The following is a 27,182-nucleotide window of genomic DNA, read 5'->3' as shown; positions in this document are numbered from 1 at the left end:
ATCAAATATGTAGAAGTTAGGCGAAGACAAGTTAAGTCTGTATGACTGGTGTGACCATCTCCTATGGAATTGCTTTAGAGTGCGTTTGTTTCATCTTGGGACGCTTCCCGCCTATAGGGTGGATCTGTTTGCAAACGCATTGTTCCCACGCCACGGTTAAGTTGACAGTTACAATACGCTAGGAAACACAGCAAAACGCGACACCACTTACAAATCACAGTAACACACCTATTCGCTTGTGGCAACTGAGCACTTCAAATACCCGCCAAACAGCAATGACCTCATTTGATGAGCTGACTGACAACTAACGTCACGTACACGACAAAAGCAATAAGACGTCTATTGGATTAAAACGTTCACTTGAGTGCTAGAAGAAAATACTTTAAAGGAAAACCAAGTGCACTGGCGGGAAGTGTGCTAAGATAAAACAAACGTACTCTAAATCTTACAACGTTTTGGCTACTATATGTCGACAGCTGGTTAATCGTTCCGATAATTTGAATAACATAATGAGAGAATTGCTGATACTTGAACCTTCCAACACCAGATGTATGTTCACTTTGAACTAGTTATTAAAGTCTAAAACAGAAGTGTTTGGGCTATATGGATAATTAAGAGACGCGCCTCATAGCATACATAAGTAGATATGAATGTCCTTAATTACTTTCTGTCAATACTAAGTTCAATAGAATGAGTCAAAAGTGGTTAAACACCCTCATAATCTCGAATAGAGTTACTTTGTGTGATGTGTTAAAATAAAAAATAGCGAATATTGGCTAATCTTATATTTTAAGATTATAATGATTTTAGAAATAAGACAGGTTACCATAATCGAATTCCACGAAGTAATTTAAATACATATACGGTGTATATCTCATTCTCTTTTTTATCTCTTTGTTATCTCATTTATTTTTATTAGCTCTTTATTTTGACAGGTATCAGAAGTGAACAGAAGCATTAAGCTTATACAGAAACCTGAACATTAATTGGGTGGAATAAACGTCATAGCTCTTATTTCTGCATTTGAGAGAATGCGATGAGTCACAAATACCTTATTTTTTGGTTCTCGCTCACGTGAAGGAAACAAGAACCATAACTGTTCTGTTGTTACTCCTAGAAGCTTTTAAGTCTTCACGTCCTTGTATCACATAGTGACAACAATGTGAATGTCAGTATTAATGCTCGCAGTCACTACACTCTTCAGGATTTGAACCAATGTTTCCGATTCAACTACGCTATGTGTGAAATAGAAGGAAATCGGTTGTCTCCACCTACTTCACAGTCCCTTAATCATGAATAGAAGACGCGAGTATCTGTACAGTCTGTACGACAGAAGCATTCATTATTGACAAAAAATAATATTCTTTATTTTATGTATGAAATCTGTAACCAGTATTAATCATTTATCGTTAGATTGCAAGCCTATTTCTACCATTATACAAGTTTGTAGATACAGTAGGTGCATGTATTCTCTTTGTTACTGCTTACAAAACTAAGCGTAATGGGCTTTACCCCATATGAATGATATTCTTATTTAGCTATCGACGTGGAAACCAGGAACTAGCAAGAAGGTAGCTCCAGATAATTAACTCGAAGAGCTATAGGTCTACTTTGAATGTTAATCTGACTGTGTACCAGAATATTGCTAGACTTATGACTCATCAAAAAATTGAGAACAAAAAGTAATTATTGGTTTATACATTTTTGTTACCGTTGCCTCTAATGGAAATTGATGGTTTGCTTTCTTTCGTGTTTATTTCCATGATTTTCTATCCTTTACTGAGTTAAAAAGTGTGTAATATTTTGTACGCTTAACATCTTATAAATATTTGAGTATACACATTTGTTTGTGAAATGTACAGATTTGTATCCTATTTAATGGGATCTGTATTTGTATTGCAATCTTATTTCCACTTTGAAATTATCAGTGCTTAAATGGATGTTGTGGAAAACGTGGACAATTTTATAAAGTTTTTGTATTTGTAAATTGAATAATGAAAAATAAAAGAAAGAATAAGGCGGAGATAGTAAAATTAAGACTGCTCTTTTAAGTTGCATTGTTATTGGGTAATAAGTGCATAGTACTAATGTTAATAAAAGGAACTGCAGTAATTATGATTCTTATTTACAATCGTCAATTTCTCCTAAGCATGATTTACCTCCGTTATACAAATACTAGAGCTCCATCACTACGGGCTCAGGAGCTTCATTCCATGATAATGTTCACAGAATTAGAGGATTCCAAAGCAACGCAAAAGTAATTATTACATCTATGTAGATTTTCCCAAGTTGAATGTTATCTTAATTTATTCTGGCAGAAATGTCAACCTTTTAGTTATGGAACAGCAAGGAAGGAGTGACTGTTTTAGGTGAGACTGAAATTCAGGTAAGTTTTTTCTTAAATGCTCGCCAAGGCATGCAATCATGATGAGATGGGTGATAATGGTGAGGAAACGGGAGAACCCTGAGAACATTCATGCACGCGGTGTTTGTCCACTACAAAGTTAACTCGCCTCGAACTGGAATCGAACCAGAGACCCATGCACTAGACGTGAACGCTTTACCATCGCGCTTCCCGGTAAAGTTTTCAACACAACATGTTTAAGCAAGCTTTGTTAGGAAATTTATTGATTTCTTACTTAGGGAGAGAGGATTAAAAAAATCTACAACGATTACTTTTTAAGAAAACAGAGAAATTTAAAGTAAATAAACAGTCCTGCGAGCTGGGAATGTAAAGACCACTGGCGCAAATCCCGGGGAAATGAGGGGGACATGTCCCCTCCAACCTTAAAACAGAGGGGAACTGTTCCCCAATAATCTGATTTGAAATGTGTTTTTCGGTGAGAAATGTGATGATTTGTGTCCGATTGCCATAAAGGAAAGTGCAATAAAATTGATGTCCCCCCAGAATAAGCCTCAAATCTGCCCGCCTCCCAATGTTGAAGACAACTCTGCTCCCCTGATCCTCCACAGCATTGTTTTTCAACTTCATAAATATTTTGAAAATGGCTTAGAAAAAAATATGGGAACGGTCTTTCCCGCCCCACCCACCCAATATTGAAGACAGATTTGCGCCGCTGGTAAAAACACCTGTATTATCTGCGAGAAGGGCAATACAATGCACTCAAACAAGATATAAGAGAATTTTAAATGAAATTTTAATAAATGTATATAGTTAGAACTATAGTATTAATAGTTACCTAACATTAATTAAAGTTAAATAGCTATATTTACCTTCTAGCAGCCTTAATTTGGAAATGTTTAGCTATACTATATGATTCCGATCGAAAGCGTGTTAGTATTATATTTTAACTGTGTTATTGTGCATATATATAACTTTATTTATTAAGAAATTGGGGGAAAAGGTTTGATTTTTCTTTCACTGTATCTCTTGTAGGTACGAAATCAATGAATTTAGAACAATGAAAATGTGAGAGTACAAGAGGTCGTATTCCGGTCTATAGCTTACTGTATCGGTATACTGTCCAGACTAACCCTAATTCAATGTTCAGGACAGCGAAGAGCCAATGGGGGAGGAACTGGAATTGTATGATAGCTCACCGGCATTATAAGAGTAGAGGAAAGATTCGATTGCCAGACAAGTCTAGCATTTTTTTCTCTTTGAATTTTATTGAATTCGTACTTAAAGCATAGAGTGAAAAAAGAGTGTCTTCAATTTCTAAATTATACGAATATGGTAAACAATAACGACATTTCAACTCTTATTAATATGACCTTCGATTAAAATAGTCGGTGGGGTCCCGGGTTCGATCCCAGCCCCCGCCAAGTGAACTTTGTGGTGGACAAACACCGTGTGCGTGGGTTTTCTCGGGGTTCTCCCGTTTCCTCCCACTTTCTTCATTCCACCATTTCATTCATTACTCATCATCACCGTCTCCTTTAGCCTAACCGGCATAACCGTGGGACGTAAAACTCAAAAATTTCATTTCATTTTTTAAAATAGTCGGATGAATAAAGATAGGAAATTAGGACTACTAGAAGGACATCATATTTGCATTTTGAATTTAATGGCAAATATTATTTATAAACTACGTCAAGGTGCTGTATGGATACACTGTTAATGTTGGTAACTAGTCTATGCCTATGGATCTACTGCTTATATTGGTGAATTCTTTAGATGGATAGTTACACTGCTGGTGAGTAGTTACATTATCCTGCCAGCGAGAGTTAGATGTCACTGCAAGCGCGACGAACTTGATACGCTTGTTTTTCCACGTAGTTACCAATCTTGCCGTTAGGCTATGTGATCTGTGCTTCCTACTACTTTCCAATCGATACAAATAATTCTGTTGGCCGATAAACAAGCAGAACTGTCAGATGCTAAATGACCGGCGCCATGAACGTTTCATGTACTGCCGTTCCATTATAATCAATGTGTAGGCAGAAGAAACTACTTTGCAAGAATTCAGTGAACTCTGATGCTTCCGCGGGGAAGCACATAGTGTGCGTGTCCACGTGGTTCGATTAAGTCAATATATTGACTTAAAGCCTTTCTATTTGCATAAACAACAAAGTTCAACGATTACGAACATTAATCTTTCACATTGCAAACATCACAATAAGTGAGGTAAGTTATATATTACTTCTCATCTATATTGTTCTCTGAACAGCAGCGGTTTTCTTTACTAATTTCATTTTTTAAAAAATTTTCTTTCAAGTTTTACTGTTTTAGGAAAGATTAATTACTTTTTACTGATCAGGAATATACTCTTCCTTTTTCTCTTTCTCTTTTTTTTCTTCAAATAAAACTTTTCGTTCATCTCTTTCATTTATTAACCTTGTAAACTTGCCTCAGTTTCTTTCTTCATTACTTTCTATATAGGGTGTTATTGAACTAGACCGACAAACTGTGAGAAGTTGTTATATTAATACTAGAAGATTCCTTGCATCAATATAAGGAAAAAGTTCATATGAACATGTGGGGAAAACTGCACGTATAGTTTCAAAGATAGGGCCGCCCAAATGTGTGGAAAAAATACATTGCAACACGCGTCATTTCGAGCACAAGAAACCGTGGAGTGGCAGTTCAAATCAGCGTAAAATAAGTCACACATATGCCATCCAAAATGCATATTTCAGCAATCCCAAAGTAAGCAAAAATTAATCCTTGGCAGCAGCGAACAGATATGTGTCGGCGGGAAGTCGGAAGTGTTAGCAGTGGCGAAGCGTAATCTCACAAGTAGGGTAGGCCCGATAAACTAATAACACAAGTAACTAGGGATGGTATCGAGACGAGACGAGACGAGACTTTGTACAGTCTCGGTCTCGTCTCGGTTTAAAAATAGCTGTCTCGGTCTCGTCTCGAGTCAAAAATCGCCGTCTCGGTCTCGGTCAACAAATGCTTGTCTCGATCTCGGTCTCGGTCTCGAGGGCCAAATCTCGGTCTCGTCTCGAAAGTCTCGAAATAAAAAGGTGAAATTAAAATTGTAAAAGTATTATTATTGTAAAGTCTGTCGTTTCTGCTTCTTATTTTTGGCCTTATTCTTGACTTAGAATTATAGTATGGTGTACTTCTTCAGAGCTAATTTGCTAGCGCTGATGCCTTCCATGCATGTTTTCCAGTTTCAATCATCAGTGGGTATGTCATATCTGGGATAAAATTCTAATAGTAACCCATATTTCACTTTCAGCAAAAGACTTTCTCATATGGCCTCAGTACTGCCTATACAATTAAACTCTATCAAATTAACTTCAGTACTATACAGTAGTTTATTTCCTTCCTTAAAATAAGAATTGTTCAATACATTCTAACGGATAACGCAACACATAGCAGCATGAATGTATTTAATCGTACCGAAATTGAAATTTTACAATTTCTCATTTATTATCCAATACATTCTGTTTTGACTGTCATTTTAAAAACATAATATAACGTTCATTATCTGAACAAATAGGGTAAATTATTACTACAATATATTTTGTTTAAAATTGATCAAATGCTTTATTACCGTTTCACATCTACGTGTTTAATTGACACCTTATAACACGAAATTCCTGAACTTTGTGGTGGGAGCTACGGCACTCATCTTTGCTATGTGTAGCCTCGGGTTGCATCACAAAACAAGTTAGATTCAAAGTCAGATATTTCACATAGTTCGCGTCTAAATTTAAGTACATTCTGTTTCTGATATAAGTTCCTAAAGTTGTAATGTATTACATACGCATACGTATATCCACTGCCGTAACATAGATAAAGCTTATTCCTGAGCTCTTAGCGGTGCATGTGATCTTTATTCGAGAAAACCAATCGTGCGTTCATTACGTTGAAATTTTATATTGATTAAAAATTACTTGCGAAACATGGATATACATATTATATAAGTATATGGGTAATTCGAGCTAGCTGTATCTATTTTCTCTCTCGCGCCAAAACAAGTGATTCTTAACTTTCTAGTTTTCTTTTGTATTCATTTTCGTAGTTTTGCAGCAACATGAAGTATTAAATAGTCAAAAATATATATTTTTTTTTTCGCTGTATGACTTTCGTTAAATTTTGGATCCAATTTTACCGTACCTTATCTAATAAATTTATACAGTATATATCTGAACATTAGTGGTAGACTATGTTAAGTCACTTTTTGGTCAAATTGAGTTAGAATACTTTTTTTTAATAGACTATGTTCTTTCTAGTGGTGTAATAATGTAAGTCTAAAGCCATCTTACTACTTTGTAACTACTTACAAGGGAACCTTCCGAAAATGATAGTTGCAGTGAAAGATTTGGCCTATGTCAATTGAAAGAGCTGTAACAGAGACGAGCATTCCCAAAAAATTAGCTGCCCATACCAATAGCTTCAAGAAATATATGGGGTGGAAATTCGGGAAACAGCAAGGTTGGACAAGGGGAAAAATGCAAATTCCCTAAAAAAGGGGGGCACGGCACAATGCTTACAAGTGATGTATAGAAAGAGACTTGAGTAGTATTGATTTAGTGTGGTATCCATAAAAGAGATGCCGCGCCTTGATAAGAGATAGCACATATCTACTGTTTAACTATGGATAAGGGGACTATCGAAGGAGGTGATGAAATAGGGTCAGGTTTTTTTTTCCTGGAGATAGATGACGAAAGGAAAGGTTGAATGACCACTACGAAGGTCACAGTGGATGGTCCCTGTGCAGGACCACAATGGATGACCCCTGGAAATGGCCCCCAGGACCCATAGCCCCTATGCAGGACCCATGGCCCCTGTGCAGGACCTATACGAACAGTATGTGAGCTTATTTTTATTGTTTTGTATGGCAAGCCATACTCCTTGCTAAAAAAGTGTGAGAAGATAAAAGGAAATGGTCCCTGCTTGCAGCTTATGTAATGGTTCGTAATATGTAAAATATTACTCATTGGTAAAAATATGGCCCCTGGAAATGACCCCAACCCATGGCCCCTGTGCAGGAGCTATACGAACAGTATGTGAGCATATATAATTGATTAGAAGCTACATGCTAAAAAGGTGGGAGTAGATAAAAGGAAATGGTCCCTGGTTTCCAGGACCCATGGCCCCTGGAAATGGCCCCCATACAGGACCACTGTGGATGACCCTAGGCCCCATACGATTAGTATGTGAGAATATTTTTATTGTTTTGTATGGCAAGCCATACTCCTTGCTAAAAAGGTGGGAGCAGATAAAAGGAAATGGTTCCCTTCCCTGCTTGCAGGGACAGTGAATGACAGCAGGACCCATGGCCCCTGGAAATGACCCCAACCCATGGCCCCTATGCTTCATTAGAAGCTACATGCTAAAAAGGTGGGAGTAGATAAAAGGAAATGGTTCCCTTCCCTGGCCCCTGGAAATGACTCCGAGGACCCATGGCCCCTATGCAGGACCCACACGAACAGTATGTGAGCATATATAATTCATTAGAAGCTAACTGTTAAAAAGATGTGAGAAATCTAAAATAAGCCCCTCCCCCTCCTACAAGTATACTATGAAAAGGGTAATATTTATTATAGCATTTTTTTTACTTGCGAGTTGAAGACTGATGTACATAGACATCCTTCCTTGAGAGCCGTTGAAATTGAAATGAACGAGAGAAAATTCGTTTGGCGTGGGTTTAGTGACGTCAAGATTAACTTTGTACCGTATCAGAATGATAAAAGTGATTATAGACTTTACTTATTTACATGAATCACAGATTACTGGCAATCATCTACAAACATTTGTATGATTTGAACTTAATGAGAACTTTGAATAACAATCACGTGCAAGGTTAAAAACCTTTATTATTGACAACCATGAGTGATATCTAACAGAGTTAATCACAGATGGATCACGAGTTTATGTGTTTAAGTTTAAATGATATTGACGATAGAAAAAAATAAACCGATAATCACGAGAACTGATGGGTTATTGAACGCTTGCCCTATTACAAACTGAACTTGTATTTGTAAATATATATATAAACAATTTGGAAACGTTATTACTTAGAGATAACCAGAGAACGTCGAAAACATTTATTTTGTTATTAGAATTTAATACTAAAAAATAAAATAAACTGCAACTTTAGAGATTAATACCTTGAACTGCACAATTATTATTATTATTATTATTATTATTGTATAGATTTAATGTTCACGGTGAGAACATTGACCATGCACCACCTATATGCAATAAAGCACACGTACTTATGGAAAAAAAAATGGTTCCCCCTATACTAAATAAAGTACTTATATATAAATCCCTATGTTTCCTTTTTATATATATTATAATTGTTGCTACTGAAAGTGTCTTTTATAGTAATTAATTGTGTGATTTTACGTGTGTGTGTGTGTGTGTGTGTGTGTTTGCGATTTTTAAAAAGTTTGGACGAGCAGCGAAAACTGTAAGTTATTATTGTAGTTGATATATATATTCACACATATTCACTGACGCGCCTTTTGTACATTAATATTTAAACCTAGGGCTAACGAACAAATGTAAAATTGTAATTTACTTTAAAAGTATAACACACAATCGTTAACGTGCCACCACAGACATTCACATTGAAACGTGAGAAAAAAGTGATTAATTGTAAAATATTTTAGCATTAATGCCGCACCTATGTTTAAAATGCTATTCATGTTGCGCGCTTACACAAAGATTTATTTTTATTATAGCAAGCATTTACGGAAATAATTTTAAAATGCAATTGCACCTAACACATATTGGTTACGCATTTGTTATAATTGCACTTACGCGAAAGCGAAATAAAAATTAGTGTGTTTACCTAACACATATCGGTTGCACTTTTTAAAATTGCACTAACGCGAAAGCGAAATAAAAATTACTGTGTGCACCTAACACATGTTGGTTGTACTTTTTAAAATTGCACTAACGCGAAAGCGAAATAAAAATTACTGTGTTCACCTAGCACAAGCTGTTTGCACTTTTTACAATTGTACGTACGCGAACATGAAATAAAAAATTACTGTGTTCACCTAACACATGTTGGTTGCACTTTTTAAAATTGTATGTACGCTAATACGGGCACCAACTTACATTTAAGAACGTGTTATAAAATAGTTTGTGTTATATATAACTTTTGCGGATAAATTAGTTGCCTAGCACAAAAATTAAATTGCGTATCTATTATTAAGCTAAGCTAAGATGCATATACTCGCTAACACGCATTTACTTGAAAACCACATGATTTTTTACTAAGGTAACCTAAGCTGGCTATATTTGCTAATGCGCCTTTACTGGAAAACCATATGGTTCCTTAATAAACTAACCTAAGATGCATATAATCGCTAACGCGCCTTTACTTGAAAACCACATGATTTTTTTACTAAGATAACCTAAGCTGGATATATTTGCTAATGCGCCTTTACTTGAAAACCACATGATTTTTTTTACTAAGGTAACCTAAGCTGGATATATTTGCTAATGCGCATTTACTGGAAAACCATATGGTTCCTTAATAAACTAACCTAAGATGCATATAGTCGCTAACGCGCCTTTACTTGAAAACCATATGGTTCATTAATAAACTAACCTAAGCTGGATATACCTGCTAACGCCACCTATGGTATCGTGACCGTCGGTAACGCGCCTTTACCGTATAACCTAACTTAACGGAGCATTATTCACCTTTGATAATAATGTATAAAATAATTATTATTTTGTTTTAACTTGTTGCTACGCGTTTACTAATAATGAATAAATGCTTGAAAACAACTTAAATGCACACCGGCTTTGCCCTACCCTGAACCACTTGTTTGCGCGGTGGTTTTACCCTGCCCTAAACCACTTGGTTGCGCGACGGTTTTACCCTGACCTAAACCATGTGGTTGCGCGACGGTTTTACCCTGCCCTGACCTGCTTAAATGTTGGTGGGTATGCTTTTTTATATAGAATAAGCGACACTGCTATGTATATACCCTAAACTTATTTGTGGAAATAACAAATGTATACCCGTATTGCCCTGCCCTGCCCTGCACACTTGTTGCCGCGGATGTTTTTTTTATATAAATGGACATTGACTGCCAAGGCTTTAAAAACTAACAAATGTAATTATTGTACGCATGCTTTCGTATAAATTCACGCACGTTTTTTTTTCACGAATGGACACCGACTGCTACGGCTTGAACTATTTATTGTATAAATGCTTCCGTATAAATGCAAGTATTTTTCCCAAATGGACTTTTACTGCCACGGCTTGAACTATTTTTTGTACGAATGCTTTCGTATAAATGCATGCACGCATGGACACCAATTGCCACGCTTTTAATTTTATTTAATGTAATTAATGCACGCATGCTTCCGTATATATGCACGCACGCATGGGCACCAATTGCAACGCTTTTAAAATTAATTACCGCTATATTTTTATGCATCTACAATAACAAATACTAAATATAATTGATTTTAAAACACGGAAAAGAAGAACAACCTGCGATTGGCTAATATTCATATGTTGGAATTACCTTTAAATAGTGTAGGCCACCATCATTTGCTTAACGCACATAGTGACGAATACGATTTTCATAAGTATTTATAAAATAAATGTAGAAAAAAACATTGCCAATTTGAAATATATCATTTCTAGTACACACTAAATAATTTAATGCTAAAAATGATATTAAACTTACCTTTATATATAATCTTCTTTAATTACATCTCGAATCCACTTTTGAACTTTACGTATTCTAATAAACGCGTGGACAGGAAGTGACTCAACTTCCTGTAGCAGTGTTGGTAAATCTTAATACTTTGTGTTTAGTTAGAGAATGGTAATGGAAGATTTTTGATTTAAAGAGATTAATAAATAAGAAATTATTATGAAATGGGGAATTGTTTTTGGTATACTTTATTTACAAGTGCGGAAAAAGTATATGTATTGCCTAGTTTGTAAAATAAAAATAAATGAAAATGCTTTAGGTCATTTTGTATTGTAGCCTGTAGGAATATGAGCCGATTCACTACCCTTTATGATATTTAGACTGCAAAACACAGATTATAATGTAACACATTTGCTTATTTTATGGATTTTGCGATGAATTATATACGCAAACTAGAATGCGAAGACAATTTAGTAAGACACAATGTGATAGTAAGAGACAACTTACTAAGACACATTGTATTAGTCAAAGACTATGCAGTAAGACACAATGTGTTAATGAAAGACTATTTAGGGGTAATCAGGGGTTAGTTATGGAATACTAAAGATAGGCAGGGGGTAATTAGGGTATACTAAAGATAATCAAGGGGTAGTTATGGAATACTAAAGATGGTCAGGAACTATTTAGGGGATATTAAGAATAATTAAAGGGTAGTTAGCCCTTAGTAAGGATATTTAAGGACTATTAGGGGATAATTAAAGGGTAGTTAACCCTTACTAAGGATATTCAAGGACTATTTAGGGGATACTAAAGGTAGTCAAGGGGTATACTAAGAATAAAAAAGGACTATTCAAGGAATATTCAAAGGATATTCAAGGAATATTTAGGGGATATTCAAGGAATATTCAGGGGATATTAAAGGAATATTTATGGTATATTCAAGAACTATTTAGGGGCAAGCGTAATTATAGAGTACAGAATGAGGGCCATTTGTTTTGCGATACTTAGTTTTAGAATAAATATTACGGTGGGGGGAGCAGTACAGAATGAGGACCTTTTATATTGGTATATTTAGTTTGAGAATAAATATTGCTGTAGGCTGCAGTACAGAATGGGGTCCATTTGTTTTGGTATATTTAGTTTAAGTATAAATTTTGCGGTTGGCCGCAGTACAGAATGAGGGCCTTTTTTTTTGGTATATATAGTTTGAGAATGAATATTGCTGTAGGCTGCAGTACAGAATGAGACCCTTTTCTTTTGTTATATATAGTTACAGAATAAATTTTGCGCTTGGCCGCAGTACAGAATGAGGGCCTTTTCTTTTGGTATATTTAGTTTGAGAATGAATATTGCTGTAGGCTGCAGTACAGAATGAGGGCCTTTTCTTTTGTTATATATAGTTTCAGAATAAATTTTGCGCTTGGCCGCAGTACAGAATGAGACCCTTTTCTTTTGGTATATATAGTTACAGAATAAATTTTGCGCTTGGCCGCAGTACAGAATGAGACCCTTTTCTTATGGTATATATAGTTACAGAATAAATTTTGCGATGAGCAGCAGTATAGAATGAGGGCCTTTTCTTTTTACTATAATTAGATTAAGAATAAATTTTACGATGGGGCAGAATGGTCCTTAGCTTATTTCAGAATTGGAATAAGGCTACATAGATATGTACTGTTAACGCAAATGCGTATAAAATGGGCTTTAGGGTATTTTACAATTGGAATAAGGTCACATAGATGTGTACTGTTAACGCAAAAAACGTATAGATTGGGCTTTAGGATATTTTAGGATTTGGAATAAGCCTACATAGATATGTACTGTTAACGCAAATACGTATAGAATGTACCTTATGATATTTTAGGATTGGAATAAGCCTACATAGATATGTACTGTTATTGCAAAGGGATATAGAATGGGAATTGGAAAAAAAATGCGCAGAGACATATTGTTTTATAATTTCGTTTGCAGACGACCTAATACCATACTGAATGCTTTTGAATAAGACCGCTAAGTGGTAATATTTAACATATGACTGCGTGAAAACATGGGTGAACTTGTTGAATATAATGATATATATATATATATATATATTATCATAATATTTTATTTGGCATTATTTTGTATGTCTAGACATATATGATTACAGTACTAAAGACGGAGTTTTGTTTTTGTACATCCATTAACGAAGAACTTAAGACATGAACTGAGGTTTTGCGCGCGTTGAAAACCCGGATGAATTGACCTTTGTACGATTAGATAAACTTATTGAACGATGAAACATCATGTGACGATGTGTAATTTTGAACATTGATACATGACTAAACACCATGTGACGATGAGTAATTTTGTTCCTTGATACATGATTAAACATCATGTGATAAGTAATTGGGGTTATTGACGTATGACTAAACATTATGTGATAAGTAATTTGGGGCTACAACAGATGAATAAGCATCATATGACATTGCCACAAGTAATGTTGATTTTACATATTGTGAACATGTGATGGGAACGCTATGATAAGATATTATAAAAGAAACTGTTAACGTACTACGAAATAAGATAGATAGGATATTGAACTTATATGATTAAAAATCCTTGTAACTAATTAAGATTGGTAGAGCGTTGAATACACAAGCGAGAGATTACCATTGATAAATAAAACTGAATTTATCATTATAGATGTTTTGAACTTTGAAAACTTGTTGTTTTGGAAATAATATTTGTTTAATAGGATGGTTTAAAATATCATGTGGTTTGACTACAACATGATAGCATATTGTTTACGTGTTTTTTGTATATCATGTGCTTATGATTACGGGTTGTTTTTGAAATTATATTTGAAAAAATATAATGATCATGTGATATGACGTTGGTGATAAAATGTTTCCTTATATATTGGGGTTTGAAGAGAAGTTGTTCATAGAGGCATCAACGCTGTAGAGTCGATTAAAAGTTAAGTAGAGAGGCAGATTTGAGATGGATTCTAATATTGAACCGGCATTGAAGAAGTTTAAGTCTTTAGACGCTCCGGAATCTCCAGAAATAATTATTGAGGAGGAGATTATTCATCTTAGAGATGAACCGGTTTTAATTCCAACATCACCAGTGGGATCACCTTCATTATTGAGAGCATCAAATACTGGACCATTGTTTGGTACAACATTAAAAGTACCAGCAATGAAATGGACGCTGGATGCTGAGAAAGAAGAAGAAGCAAGACAATTACCACCATTGATATATGTGGAGAATGAGGAAGCAAGACCCCCATCACCAGATTTATTTATTGAAGAGGAGGAAGAAGAAGAAGGAAGACCACCGGAACAACAACATCCATTGATACATGTGGAGGAGGAGGAAGCAAGACCCCCATCACCAGATTTATTTATTGAAGAGGATGAAGAAGCAAGGTTTCCATCATTATATGTGGATGCGGAGGAAGCAAGACCACCATCACCAGATTTATTTATTGAAGAGGAGGAAGAAGTAAACCCCCCATCGCCAGACTTATTTATTGATGTGGAGGAAGAAGAAATTCTTCGTTTATTTGAGGAATTGGACGAATGTAAACCTGATACACCAATTGCAAGTGTTACACCGTCACCACAAAAGGAACCAATGGATTTATCAGTGCGACGAAAAGAAAAGTGTGAGTGCGGTTTTGATATTGTGGACAAAAACTGTGTACATAAAAGTATTTTAAATTGGAAACCTGAAAGTGCATTATTATGTCATGGCTGCCACTTTAATTATTACAATCAGCTTGGACATCATTGTTTGCTGGCTAACCAACTGTCAATGGAGGCGGAAGCATGGCTTATTATGTCAAGTGAAAATGTAAGAAACGATGTTTATATTATTTATTTGATGTCACATGCTAATATGTATGATAATGAACAATTGTTTAAGAAACAATATAATGAATTATTGCAAAATCCGAATTATATTGAGGAATTACCCAATATATTATTAGAGAAAGACAGAAATGTAACATTTAAAGCATGATTTTTGTATATATATATTTTGTTTTGTACATATATTATTTTTTTGTATTATTATTATTTTGCTTGTATATATTTTTTGTTAGTGAAATAAATATTTAACCAAAATTTTATTTTTGATTTTTTATTTATTATTAAAAACTTTCCTGAATAATAAAAATAGGTAATATACTAATATTGGATATAAGATTTGGTATTTACAATGAGCTTTAATTCGAAGAAACTTATTTTTCAAATACACAAATTGTAAATTATAAAAAGTTATACGTTAATTAGAAATGCAATATGAAAACTAAAAACTTTTGGCATATACATATGGTATAAAACTTTTAAAACAAGTTTAAAACAAAATGAAAATATAAGTTTAAAAACAAAACGCAAACGAAAAAAAAAGTTTAAAAACAAAATGCAAAAACGCAAACGAAAAAAAAGTTTTTTACTTGCATGCATTATAAAATGCACAAGTAAATTTTATGACATGTGAATTTTGTCTTGTTATATGCACATGTTAAAGTTTTTTTTTACTTGCATGAATTAATTTTCACAGAATACTTTAAGTATAATAATATTGTAAAACGCATTTACACAAAACAAAAAACACATTTAAGGAAATAATAATAATCAAAAAATGAAAACAAGTAATATACACTGATAAAATTTTATTCACAATAACATATACACACAGATACATTTGTATTTTTTAATAATGTTAACATTCTTTGATATATTGTTTAATACATTCAAGATTTATATTAGTATATGCACAATTACATATTGGACAGTTTTCTGATAATTTATACACAATGTTTTTATTATTTACTAATTGAATAACAGAAGAGTTTCCATTACAACTTTTTAAAATGCGGATTATATAGTAAATCTTTTTGTAAAAATAATTTGGTAATTAATTCAATGTTGTCTTTGTTTAATAACATGTTATATAATGTCCATGTAAATTCCCAATCATCAATTTCAGTATCAGAATGCACTGTTGCAAATTGATCATATAATTCATCAAAAGTTTGTGCGCTTACCATTGTACGCCATGCATTATAGCGTAACATATTATAGTCCGAAGTAATACAATCATGTTCTTCTACTTTGCTCCTGTTTTGAAAACATCCGTAACACAAAAGTTCTCGATGTGGTTTTCAACGGGCAATACACATTAACACACAATGTTCTTTTATAGAAAAAGAAGAACAATTATATTCGCATTCCTCATATCTATTTAGGAAAATACAACGATGTTTACAATAACGATTCTTGAAACACATTTTTGTCCTTTTCCAGGTATGCTTCTCTTAAATCAAAAATATGATAATCATTCAATGTAATTTCCTGATATGTATAGTTAAATTTGCTTATAAGATTTGGAATAATGTTGGTATTTATATATTTTACATGAATTTTCAAATATTGTTTTAATATTTGATCACGTGTTGATTTTTTAATTAGGAAATTCCACACAACAGTATTTAATTCCTCATCGGTTTCAGTTAAACATTTATGCACAGTTTTATTTTCACTACGATTTGCACAACCTTCACAAAGTAAAGGTTCAGAAAGTTTATAATTTTCTAGTAATTGTTTTACACAAATTTCACTTACGTTATTAGTAGTACAATTACACTTTACTTCGTTGAATATAAGATTATCATTAGAAATTATATCTTGACTTGTTACTTCCTCTTGAAATGGTATTTCACTTGATTCTCTGAAACTTCTTCTATACACTTGTGCGGGTATTGGCTCCTGTGTTGGAAATATTATGCGACATGTATCATCTTCTTCAGGAATTTCAGGATCATTTGGATTAACAAGTATAATTTTCTTTTGTTTTTCAAGTTGAAACTGTTTTTCACATGGTGAAATATACTTAGAGTCTACAGTATTACTTTTGGATAATAAAAGATTAGTTTGAATTTCACCTTTTTGTTTTTTATTATGAGAAGTTGAAAATGGTTTTATATGTAGTGATGTATTTCTTTTTCGTTTTGCACTAGCGGAAACAGACGGCCTTTGACTGTACATCTTATTACGGTAGAATCCGCTTTTTATCAGTATGAACCATGACCTCATTTATAATCATAACCCTGCGCAGAAGATTGAGCAGGAAATCTTATGTAAAAAGGCTTATGCTCAATCTTCTGCGCAGGGTTATGATTATAAATGAGGTCATGGTTCATACTGATAAAAAGCGGATTCTACCATAATAAGATGTACAGTCAAAGGCCGTCTGTTTCCGCTAGTGCAAAACGAAAAAGAAATACATCACTACATATAAAACCATTTTCAACTTCTCATAATAAAAAACAAAAAGGTGAAATTCAAACTAATCTTTTATTATCCAAAAGTAATACTGTAGACTCTAAGTATATTTCACCATGTGAAAAACAGTTTCAACTTGAAAAACAAAAGAAAATTATACTTGTTAATCCAAATGATCCTGAAATTCCTGAAGAAGATGATACATGTCGCATAATATTTCCAACACAGGAGCCAATACCCGCACAAGTGTATAGAAGAAGTTTCAGAGAATCAAGTGAAATACCATTTCAAGAGGAAGTAACAAGTCAAGATATAATTTCTAATGATAATCTTATATTCAACGAAGTAAAGTGTAATTGTACTACTAATAACGTAAGTGAAATTTGTGTAAAACAATTACTAGAAAATTATAAACTTTCTGAACCTTTACTTTGTGAAGGTTGTGCAAATCGTAGTGAAAATAAAACTGTGCATAAATGTTTAACTGAAACCGATGAGGAATTAAATACTGTTGTGTGGAATTTCCTAATTAAAAAATCAACACGTGATCAAATATTAAAACAATATTTGAAAATTCATGTAAAATATATAAATACCAACATTATTCCAAATCTTATAAGCAAATTTAACTATACATATCAGGAAATTACATTGAATGATTATCATATTTTTGATTTAAGAGAAGCATACCTGGAAAAGGACAAAAATGTGTTTCAAGAATCGTTATTGTAAACATCGTTGTATTTTCCTAAATAGATATGAGGAATGCGAATATAATTGTTCTTCTTTTTCTATAAAAGAACATTGTGTGTTAATGTGTATTGCCCGTTGAAAACCACATCGAGAACTTTTGTGTTACGGATGTTTTCAAAACAGGAGCAAAGTAGAAGAACATGATTGTATTACTTCGGACTATAATATGTTACGCTATAATGCATGGCGTACAATGGTAAGCGCACAAACTTTTGATGAATTATATGATCAATTTGCAACAGTGCATTCTGATACTGAAATTGATGATTGGGAATTTACATGGACATTATATAACATGTTATTAAACAAAGACAACATTGAATTAATTACCAAATTATTTTTACAAAAAGATTTACTATATAATCCGCATTTTAAAAAGTTGTAATGGAAACTCTTCTGTTATTCAATTAGTAAATAATAAAAACATTGTGTATAAATTATCAGAAAACTGTCCAATATGTAATTGTGCATATACTAATATAAATCTTGAATGTATTAAACAATATATCAAAGAATGTTAACATTATTAAAAAATACAAATGTATCTGTGTGTATATGTTATTGTGAATAAAATTTTATCAGTGTATATTACTTGTTTTCATTTTTTGATTATTATTATTTCCTTAAATGTGTTTTTTGTTTTGTGTAAATGCGTTTTACAATATTATTATACTTAAAGTATTCTGTGAAAATTAATTCATGCAAGTAAAAAAAAACTTTAACATGTGCATATAACAAGACAAAATTCACATGTCATAAAATTTACTTGTGCATTTTATAATGCATGCAAGTAAAAAACTTTTTTTTCGTTTGCGTTTTTGCATTTTGTTTTTAAACTTTTTTTTTCGTTTGCGTTTTGTTTTTAAACTTATATTTTCATTTTGTTTTAAACTTGTTTTAAAAGTTTTATACCATATGTATATGCCAAAAGTTTTTAGTTTTCATATTGCATTTCTAATTAACGTATAACTTTTTATAATTTACAATTTGTGTATTTGAAAAATAAGTTTCTTCGAATTAAAGCTCATTGTAAATACCAAATCTTATATCCAATATTAGTATATTACCTATTTTTATTATTCAGGAAAGTTTTTAATAATAAATAAAAAATCAAAAATAAAATTTTGGTTAAATATTTATTTCACTAACAAAAAATATATACAAGCAAAATAATAATAATACAAAAAAATAATATATGTACAAAACAAAATATATATATACAAAAATCATGCTTTAAATGTTACATTTCTGTCTTTCTCTAATAATATATTGGGTAATTCCTCAATATAATTCGGATTTTGCAATAATTCATTATATTGTTTCTTAAACAATTGTTCATTATCATACATATTAGCATGTGACATCAAATAAATAATATAAACATCGTTTCTTACATTTTCACTTGACATAATAAGCCATGCTTCCGCCTCCATTGACAGTTGGTTAGCCAGCAAACAATGATGTCCAAGCTGATTGTAATAATTAAAGTGGCAGCCATGACATAATAATGCACTTTCAGGTTTCCAATTTAAAATACTTTTATGTACACAGTTTTTGTCCACAATATCAAAACCGCACTCACACTTTTCTTTTCGTCGCACTGATAAATCCATTGGTTCCTTTTGTGGTGACGGTGTAACACTTGCAATTGGTGTATCAGGTTTACATTCGTCCAATTCCTCAAATAAACGAAGAATTTCTTCTTCCTCCACATCAATAAATAAGTCTGGCGATGGGGGGTTTACTTCTTCCTCCTCTTCAATAAATAAATCTGGTGATGGTGGTCTTGCTTCCTCCGCATCCACATATAATGATGGAAACCTTGCTTCTTCATCCTCTTCAATAAATAAATCTGGTGATGGGGGTCTTGCTTCCTCCTCCTCCACATGTATCAATGGATGTTGTTGTTCCGGTGGTCTTCCTTCTTCTTCTTCCTCCTCTTCAATAAATAAATCTGGTGATGGGGGTCTTGCTTCCTCATTCTCCACATATATCAATGGTGGTAATTGTCTTGCTTCTTCTTCTTTCTCAGCATCCAGCGTCCATTTCATTGCTGGTACTTTTAATGTTGTACCAAACAATGGTCCAGTATTTGATGCTCTCAATAATGAAGGTGATCCCACTGGTGATGTTGGAATTAAAACCGGTTCATCTCTAAGATGAATAATCTCCTCCTCAATAATTATTTCTGGAGATTCCGGAGCGTCTAAAGACTTAAACTTCTTCAATGCCGGTTCAATATTAGAATCCATCTCAAATCTGCCTCTCTACTTAACTTTTAATCGACTCTACAGCGTTGATGCCTCTATGAACAACTTCTCTTCAAACCCCAATATATAAGGAAACATTTTATCACCAACGTCATATCACATGATCATTATATTTTTTCAAATATAATTTCAAAAACAACCCGTAATCATAAGCACATGATATACAAAAAACACGTAAACAATATGCTATCATGTTGTAGTCAAACCACATGATATTTTAAACCATCCTATTAAACAAATATTATTTCCAAAACAACAAGTTTTCAAAGTTCAAAACATCTATAATGATAAATTCAGTTTTATTTATCAATGGTAATCTCTCGCTTGTGTATTCAACGCTCTACCAATCTTAATTAGTTACAAGGATTTTTAATCATATAAGTTCAATATCCTATCTATCTTATTTCGTAGTACGTTAACAGTTTCTTTTATAATATCTTATCATAGCGTTCCCATCACATGTTCACAATATGTAAAATCAACATTACTTGTGGCAATGTCATATGATGCTTATTCATCTGTTGTAGCCCCAAATTACTTATCACATAATGTTTAGTCATACGTCAATAACCCCAATTACTTATCACATGATGTTTAATCATGTATCAAGGAACAAAATTACTCATCGTCACATGGTGTTTAGTCATGTATCAATGTTCAAAATTACACATCGTCACATGATGTTTCATCGTTCAATAAGTTTATCTAATCGTACAAAGGTCAATTCATCCGGGTTTTCAACGCGCGCAAAACCTCAGTTCATGTCTTAAGTTCTTCGTTAATGGATGTACAAAAACAAAACTCCGTCTTTAGTACTGTAATCATATATGTCTAGACATACAAAATAATGCCAAATAAAATATTATGATAATATATATATATATATATATATCATTATATTCAACAAGTTCACCCATGTTTTCACGCAGTCATATGTTAAATATTACCACTTAGCGGTCTTATTCAAAAGCATTCAGTATGGTATTAGGTCGTCTGCAAACGAAATTATAAAACAATATGTCTCTGCGCATTTTTTTTCCAATTCCCATTCTATATCCCTTTGCAATAACAGTACATATCTATGTAGGCTTATTCCAATCCTAAAATATCATAAGGTACATTCTATACGTATTTGCGTTAACAGTACATATCTATGTAGGCTTATTCCAAATCCTAAAATATCCTAAAGCCCAATCTATACGTTTTTTGCGTTAACAGTACACATCTATGTGACCTTATTCCAATTGTAAAATACCCTAAAGCCCATTTTATACGCATTTGCGTTAACAGTACATATCTATGTAGCCTTATTCCAATTCTGAAATAAGCTAAGGACCATTCTGCCCCATCGTAAAATTTATTCTTAATCTAATTATAGTAAAAAGAAAAGGCCCTCATTCTATACTGCTGCTCATCGCAAAATTTATTCTGTAACTATATATACCATAAGAAAAGGGTCTCATTCTGTACTGCGGCCAAGCGCAAAATTTATTCTGTAACTATATATACCAAAAGAAAAGGGTCTCATTCTGTACTGCGGCCAAGCGCAAAATTTATTCTGAAACTATATATAACAAAAGAAAAGGCCCTCATTCTGTACTGCAGCCTACAGCAATATTCATTCTCAAACTAAATATACCAAAAGAAAAGGCCCTCATTCTGTACTGCGGCCAAGCGCAAAATTTATTCTGTAACTATATATAACAAAAGAAAAGGGTCTCATTCTGTACTGCAGCCTACAGCAATATTCATTCTCAAACTATATATACCAAAAAAAAGGCCCTCATTCTGTACTGCGGCCAACCGCAAAATTTATACTTAAACTAAATATACCAAAACAAATGGACCCCATTCTGTACTGCAGCCTACAGCAATATTTATTCTCAAACTAAATATACCAATATAAAAGGTCCTCATTCTGTACTGCTCCCCCCACCGTAATATTTATTCTAAAACTAAGTATCGCAAAACAAATGGCCCTCATTCTGTACTCTATAATTACGCTTGCCCCTAAATAGTTCTTGAATATACCATAAATATTCCTTTAATATCCCCTGAATATTCCTTGAATATCCCCTAAATATTCCTTGAATATCCTTTGAATATTCCTTGAATAGTCCTTTTTTTATTCTTAGTATACCCCTTGACTACCTTTAGTATCCCCTAAATAGTCCTTGAATATCCTTAGTAAGGGTTAACTACCCTTTAATTATCCCCTAATAGTCCTTAAATATCCTTACTAAGGGCTAACTACCCTTTAATTATTCTTAATATCCCCTAAATAGTTCCTGACCATCTTTAGTATTCCATAACTACCCCTTGATTATCTTTAGTATACCCTAATTACCCCCTGCCTATCTTTAGTATTCCATAACTAACCCCTGATTACCCCTAAATAGTCTTTCATTAACACATTGTGTCTTACTGCATAGTCTTTGACTAATACAATGTGTCTTAGTAAGTTGTCTCTTACTATCACATTGTGTCTTACTAAATTGTCTTCGCATTCTAGTTTGCGTATATAATTCATCGCAAAATCCATAAAATAAGCAAATGTGTTACATTATAATCTGTGTTTTGCAGTCTAAATATCATAAAGGGTAGTGAATCGGCTCATATTCCTACAGGCTACAATACAAAATGACCTAAAGCATTTTCATTTATTTTTATTTTACAAACTAGGCAATACATATACTTTTTCCGCACTTGTAAATAAAGTATACCAAAAACAATTCCCCATTTCATAATAATTTCTTATTTATTAATCTCTTTAAATCAAAAATCTTCCATTACCATTCTCTAACTAAACACAAAGTATTAAGATTTACCAACACTGCTACAGGAAGTTGAGTCACTTCCTGTCCACGCGTTTATTAGAATACGTAAAGTTCAAAAGTGGATTCGAGATGTAATTAAAGAAGATTATATATAAAGGTAAGTTTAATATCATTTTTAGCATTAAATTATTTAGTGTGTACTAGAAATGATATATTTCAAATTGGCAATGTTTTTTTCTACATTTATTTTATAAATACTTATGAAAATCGTATTCGTCACTATGTGCGTTAAGCAAATGATGGTGGCCTACACTATTTAAAGGTATTTCCAACATATGAATATTAGCCAATCGCAGGTTGTTCTTCTTTTCCGTGTTTTAAAATCAATTATATTTAGTATTTGTTATTGTAGATGCATAAAAATATAGCGGTAATTAATTTTAAAAGCGTTGCAATTGGTGCCCATGCGTGCGTGCATATATACGGAAGCATGCGTGCATTAATTACATTAAATAAAATTAAAAGCGTGGCAATTGGTGTCCATGCGTGCATGCATTTATACGAAAGCATTCGTACAAAAAATAGTTCAAGCCGTGGCAGTAAAAGTCCATTTGGGAAAAATACTTGCATTTATACGGAAGCATTTATACAATAAATAGTTCAAGCCGTAGCAGTCGGTGTCCATTCGTGAAAAAAAAACGTGCGTGAATTTATACGAAAGCATGCGTACAATAATTACATTTGTTAGTTTTTAAAGCCTTGGCAGTCAATGTCCATTTATATAAAAAAAACATCCGCGGCAACAAGTGTGCAGGGCAGGGCAGGGCAATACGGGTATACATTTGTTATTTCCACAAATAAGTTTAGGGTATATACATAGCAGTGTCGCTTATTCTATATAAAAAAGCATACCCACCAACATTTAAGCAGGTCAGGGCAGGGTAAAACCGTCGCGCAACCACATGGTTTAGGTCAGGGTAAAACCGTCGCGCAACCAAGTGGTTTAGGGCAGGGTAAAACCACCGCGCAAACAAGTGGTTCAGGGTAGGGCAAAGCCGGTGTGCATTTAAGTTGTTTTCAAGCATTTATTCATTATTAGTAAACGCGTAGCAACAAGTTAAAACAAAATAATAATTATTTTATACATTATTATCAAAGGTGAATAATGCTCCGTTAAGTTAGGTTATACGGTAAAGGCGCGTTACCGACGGTCACGATACCATAGGTGGCGTTAGCAGGTATATCCAGCTTAGGTTAGTTTATTAATGAACCATATGGTTTTCAAGTAAAGGCGCGTTAGCGACTATATGCATCTTAGGTTAGTTTATTAAGGAACCATATGGTTTTCCAGTAAATGCGCATTAGCAAATATATCCAGCTTAGGTTACCTTAGTAAAAAAAATCATGTGGTTTTCAAGTAAAGGCGCATTAGCAAATATATCCAGCTTAGGTTATCTTAGTAAAAAAATCATGTGGTTTTCAAGTAAAGGCGCGTTAGCGATTATATGCATCTTAGGTTAGTTTATTAAGGAACCATATGGTTTTCCAGTAAAGGCGCATTAGCAAATATAGCCAGCTTAGGTTACCTTAGTAAAAAATCATGTGGTTTTCAAGTAAATGCGTGTTAGCGAGTATATGCATCTTAGCTTAGCTTAATAATAGATAGGCAATTTAATTTTTGTGCTAGGCAACTAATTTATCCGCAAAAGTTATATATAACACAAACTATTTTATAACACGTTCTTAAATGTAAGTTGGTGCCCGTATTAGCGTACATACAATTTTAAAAAGTGCAACCAACATGTGTTAGGTGAACATAGTAATTTTTTATTTCATGTTCGCGTACGTACAATTGTAAAAAGTGCAAACAGCTTGTGCTAGGTGAACACAGTAATTTTTATTTCGCTTTCGCGTTAGTGCAATTTTAAAAAGTACAACCAACATGTGTTAGGTGCACACAGTAATTTTTATTTCGCTTTCGCGTTAGTGCAATTTTAAAAAGTGCAACCGATATGTGTTAGGTAAACACACTAATTTTTATTTCGCTTTCGCGTAAGTGCAATTATAACAAATGCGTAACCAATATGTGTTAGGTGCAATTGCATTTTAAAATTATTTCCGTAAATGCTTGCTATAATAAAAATAAATCTTTGTGTAAGCGCGCAACATGAATAGCATTTTAAACATAGGTGCGGCATTAATGCTAAAATATTTTACAATTAATCACTTTTTTCTCACGTTTCAATGTGAATGTCTGTGGTGGCACGTTAACGATTGTGTGTTATACTTTTAAAGTAAATTACAATTTTACATTTGTTCGTTAGCCCTAGGTTTAAATATTAATGTACAAAAGGCGCGTCAGTGAATATGTGTGAATATATATATCAACTACAATAATAACTTACAGTTTTCGCTGCTCGTCCAAACTTTTTAAAAATCGCAAACACACACACACACACACACACACACGTAAAATCACACAATTAATTACTATAAAAGACACTTTCAGTAGCAACAATTATAATATATATAAAAAGGAAACATAGGGATTTATATATAAGTACTTTATTTAGTATAGGGGGAACCATTTTTTTTTCCATAAGTACGTGTGCTTTATTGCATATAGGTGGTGCATGGTCAATGTTCTCACCGTGAACATTAAATCTATACAATAATAATAATAATAATAATAATAATTGTGCAGTTCAAGGTATTAATCTCTAAAGTTGCAGTTTATTTTATTTTTTAGTATTAAATTCTAATAACAAAATAAATGTTTTCGACGTTCTCTGGTTATCTCTAAGTAATAACGTTTCCAAATTGTTTATATATATATTTACAAATACAAGTTCAGTTTGTAATAGGGCAAGCGTTCAATAACCCATCAGTTCTCGTGATTATCGGTTTATTTTTTTCTATCGTCAATATCATTTAAACTTAAACACATAAACTCGTGATCCATCTGTGATTAACTCTGTTAGATATCACTCATGGTTGTCAATAATAAAGGTTTTTAACCTTGCACGTGATTGTTATTCAAAGTTCTCATTAAGTTCAAATCATACAAATGTTTGTAGATGATTGCCAGTAATCTGTGATTCATGTAAATAAGTAAAGTCTATAATCACTTTTATCATTCTGATACGGTACAAAGTTAATCTTGACGTCACTAAACCCACGCCAAACGAATTTTCTCTCGTTCATTTCAATTTCAACGGCTCTCAAGGAAGGATGTCTATGTACATCAGTCTTCAACTCGCAAGTAAAAAAAATGCTATAATAAATATTACCCTTTTCATAGTATACTTGTAGGAGGGGGAGGGGCTTATTTTAGATTTCTCACATCTTTTTAACAGTTAGCTTCTAATGAATTATATATGCTCACATACTGTTCGTGTGGGTCCTGCATAGGGGCCATGGGTCCTCGGAGTCATTTCCAGGGGCCAGGGAAGGGAACCATTTCCTTTTATCTACTCCCACCTTTTTAGCATGTAGCTTCTAATGAAGCATAGGGGCCATGGGTTGGGGTCATTTCCAGGGGCCATGGGTCCTGCTGTCATTCACTGTCCCTGCAAGCAGGGAAGGGAACCATTTCCTTTTATCTGCTCCCACCTTTTTAGCAAGGAGTATGGCTTGCCATACAAAACAATAAAAATATTCTCACATACTAATCGTATGGGGCCTAGGGTCATCCACAGTGGTCCTGTATGGGGGCCATTTCCAGGGGCCATGGGTCCTGGAAACCAGGGACCATTTCCTTTTATCTACTCCCACCTTTTTAGCATGTAGCTTCTAATCAATTATATATGCTCACATACTGTTCGTATAGCTCCTGCACAGGGGCCATGGGTTGGGGTCATTTCCAGGGGCCATATTTTTACCAATGAGTAATATTTTACATATTACGAACCATTACATAAGCTGCAAGCAGGGACCATTTCCTTTTATCTTCTCACACTTTTTTAGCAAGGAGTATGGCTTGCCATACAAAACAATAAAAATAAGCTCACATACTGTTCGTATAGGTCCTGCACAGGGGCCATGGGTCCTGC

General features: G+C 33.4%; 1 protein-coding gene across 1 annotated transcript in view; it reads left to right on the top strand.

Annotated features, from left to right (window-relative positions):
* Positions 1 to 4,331: 4,331 nt before the first annotated feature.
* Positions 4,332 to 27,182, top strand: part of LOC145690236 (uncharacterized) — a 139,719-nt gene continuing 116,868 nt past the window's right edge. Inside the window, exon 1 of the mRNA XM_081764926.1 lies at positions 4,332 to 4,588. The gene's annotated coding sequence lies outside the window, so the exon portion shown is untranslated. The remainder of the gene's footprint in view (positions 4,589 to 27,182) is intronic.

This window comes from Thermobia domestica, chromosome 7 (assembly GCF_964235325.1).
Source record: "Thermobia domestica chromosome 7, izTheDome1.hap1.1, whole genome shotgun sequence".
NCBI lineage: Eukaryota > Metazoa > Arthropoda > Insecta > Zygentoma > Lepismatidae > Thermobia > Thermobia domestica.
Note: the sequence above shows the minus strand (reverse complement) of the source record. Positions and strands in the feature narration are given on the sequence as shown.